At 48.2% G+C, this 2,684-nt stretch overlaps 1 non-coding gene across 1 annotated transcript; it reads left to right on the forward strand.

Moving 5' to 3' along the window:
• Window positions 1-994: 994 nt before the first annotated feature.
• TRNAG-UCC lies at window positions 995-1,067 on the forward strand. Its single transcript has one exon. It is a non-coding gene; the product is annotated as a tRNA-Gly (tRNA).
• The last annotated feature ends 1,617 nt before the right edge of the window (window positions 1,068-2,684 follow it).

Consider the following 2,684-nt stretch of genomic DNA (forward strand, 5'->3'; position numbering starts at 1 on the left):
ATCCCTCCCAGCATCAGAGTCTTTTCCAATGAGTCAACTCTTCGCATGAGGTGGCCAAAGTACTGGCGTTTCAGCTTTAGCATCATTCCTTCCAAAGAACACCCAGGGCTGATCTCCTTTAGAATGGACTCAGGAATTAAGCCAATGAGAAAAGCCAGCATTTGCACAGTATCTTGCAGTTTACAAAGTTTTCCTGTGCATACAGGTTATCTTGCATGTATGTTACAGGTGAAGTTCAGACTAATATACCCTGCACTCTATGAGAATATATATCCAATAGCCCAAATAAGGTGAGTATAAAATTATTAAATTGTAAACAGAGTGATATTGATGGGGTCAAGGGAGAAAGATCCTGGGGGTCTGAGGGGGTGGGGCAGAGGAGTAGAGAACTGCAGGTTCACCTATGTATAATTAGAAGTTGTCCACTTCCTCCTTCAGTACACACTGTGATGGGTATTGACTCTGAGCTAGGCTCTAGTCTAGGCACTGAGACTGTGACAGTGATTAAGAATAAGACCCCTGCTCTCAAGAAGCTTACCTTTTTTCGAGGAAGACACGCAAACAATACTATGTACCAACAGTGACTGTGTGAATACTTTCAATTAGATAACTTAAAATAGGGTGGTGGTGGAAGGCTTCCTGGAGGAGGTGGAAGGCTTCCTGGAGGAGGTGGAAGGCTTCCTGGAGGAGGTGGTGGTTGAATAAAGAAGGAGCGCCAACCACACCAAGCTCTTAGGGAAACATATGCTGACGGAGTCAACAGTGGTGTGTGGCACAGGAAGATCTGCTTACCAAGCCCCAGTGAGGATTCCCACCACGTGGAGAACAGCAGAGTTTAGAGATGCCAACCATCAGCAGTAGGTGCCCACAGACCACAGCCCACCGCCTCTCCTACAGGTTCCAAGTCTCCAAGAAGAACTCAACTTGCAAGACACTGGTTGGAATAGCACTCGCAGAAAAGAGAAGCAACGCAATAAAGCTGCATCTGGGGGCTTCCCAGGTGGTCCAGTGGTTAAGACTCTGCACTTCCAATGCAGGGGGTGCAGGTTCAATCCCTGGCTGGGGAACTAAGAACTCACACGCCCCAGGGTATGACCGAAAAACCAGAAAATGTAATTTACTTTTTAAAAAACTCATCTGAAGTGGGTGCCAGTCTTGGCCAGTGGGTCCCAGGCAAAGACTCTGTCCACTTTCCACAGAGGGAGGGGCCAGATACACTGATGGAACTGGCCAGGGGCCTTCTGAAGCACAGGCTTAAGTGATACAAGAAATTTCATCCCAGACCCAGAACGAGGGGAAAGACCCAGAAGAGAAAGAATAATCTGGAGCCAAGTGACAGCTTGGCACCCAGCTTCCAGGTAGGGGAAGGTTCCATGCCCTGGGCACTGATTGAGCAAGGCCCGTGGAAGGTACAAAGCTGTAAGGTGAGAATAACCACAGATTCCAGCATGCAAGGGAGACCGAGCTCATTAAAATGAAGGGTAACATCCAGATTCGGGGCCTCAGTAACTAAGGAGATGATGGTTCCATTATTGAGATGGGAACAGTTAACAGGTTCAGTGGAGGGGGCATTAAGAATTCTATTTCGGAAATATATTAGATCAGATACCTATTAGGTACTCAGAAGCATAAAGGATGTAAGATTCTTTTTTTCTCTTCCAACCTACTTAGAGGCCATTTTCCAAAGGATGGCCTCCGAAAGCCATTATTTTTTTGGATGAGGGATAAAACAAAGATGTGTACACCACCAAGTGACTCTAAAATATACTCTGGTCCCACAGCTGAACTTTCCCCAGAGTCACAGGCATGGACAGGGGATGCACTGGAGGCTCAGTAGAGAACTTGAGGTGGCTGAGTCCTCCTACAGCTGTTCGATTCTTCAGAGGTCCAGTTTCGGGGACCATGCCGATCCCAGGGCTGCTAAACCTCAGGCAGCCCCCTGCTTCAACCAAGAGGCAAAGCCGGCAGCAGGCTCAAACACCAGCCCTCGCTTTGTTCTTAGAGAAAAGCGTCGTAAGCCCAGCGCATAAGACTCATCAGCCACATCCCTTCCCTTTGGTTCCCATGCCTAATCAAGCAGGGTGCCAGGCGTCTGTTGTTTAGTTGCTAAGTCATGTCATACTCTTTGTGTGACCCTCCAGGGACCGCAGTCTACCAGGCTCCTCTGTCCATGGGATTGCCCAGGCAAAAATACTGGAGCGGGTTGCCATTTCCTTTTCCAGGGGATCTTCTCAACCCGGGAATCGAACCTGTGTCTCCTGTGTTGGCAGGCAGATTCTTTACCGCTGAGCCGCCAGCCAACCACGTGCCTAACCTTGAGATCATGCTGCAGAGATGCACACGTATTAGTTAATACGTAAACTCGGACTCGCCATTTGGAACATGGAAAACTGCCTGTGAAATAGTCAAGGGGTATGTTTTTCTGACTAAGAAAAAGTGTTCCTTGAGGCATTTGAAGTCAGATAAATATGCGGAGTGTTGCAGCATCCCCAGTTCCCCGCTCCCCATTCTCTTTATGCTCGTTTTCATGACGTGAGTCCGTATGAATGAGGAGCCACGATACTGATAGAAGTGGACGGTGAAGGAAGCGTGGTGCTTCCAAAGGGCATGACCTGCAGAAGCTCTGAATGAAATACAAGGAAGGAGACGAACGCTGGGGAGCACGCATCTTTTTGAATATAGTT

The sequence above is a fragment of the Bos indicus x Bos taurus genome, chromosome 12, assembly GCF_003369695.1.
Source record: "Bos indicus x Bos taurus breed Angus x Brahman F1 hybrid chromosome 12, Bos_hybrid_MaternalHap_v2.0, whole genome shotgun sequence".
NCBI lineage: Eukaryota > Metazoa > Chordata > Mammalia > Artiodactyla > Bovidae > Bos > Bos indicus x Bos taurus.